This window comes from Cystoisospora suis (genome assembly GCF_002600585.1).
Source record: "Cystoisospora suis strain Wien I chromosome Unknown contig_4217, whole genome shotgun sequence".
Lineage (NCBI taxonomy): Eukaryota > Apicomplexa > Conoidasida > Eucoccidiorida > Sarcocystidae > Cystoisospora > Cystoisospora suis.
Window position 1 is genome coordinate 71034 of NW_027157009.1, and position 352 is coordinate 71385.

Sequence of the window (352 nt, forward strand, 5' to 3'; positions counted from 1 at the left end):
AACACGCCACCTGCCGGCTCCGCACTGCCTGAGCGCCAGGCGTATCCTGAGCAACCAAAGTCTTGATTTCAAACTCTGTACCGGTATCCGCCTGCGCGGTACAAGGATATGTCGCGTACCAACGGAAGTAGAACNNGCTCTTCTCGCCGCAGCACCGACGTAGCGTCCAACCAGCTTGAAGCGTCTCGCCGCCAGGTGCTCGACGGGAAAGGAGCCGGTAGAGCTCAAGTGGCGACGCTCAATGAAAGCAGGCGTCCTTCGGATGAATCATTGCGGCTCGGGGGTTAGAGCTAGACTTAAACTGCATCCCAAACTACCACCTCCGCCGGAACACGCCACCTGCCGGCTCCGC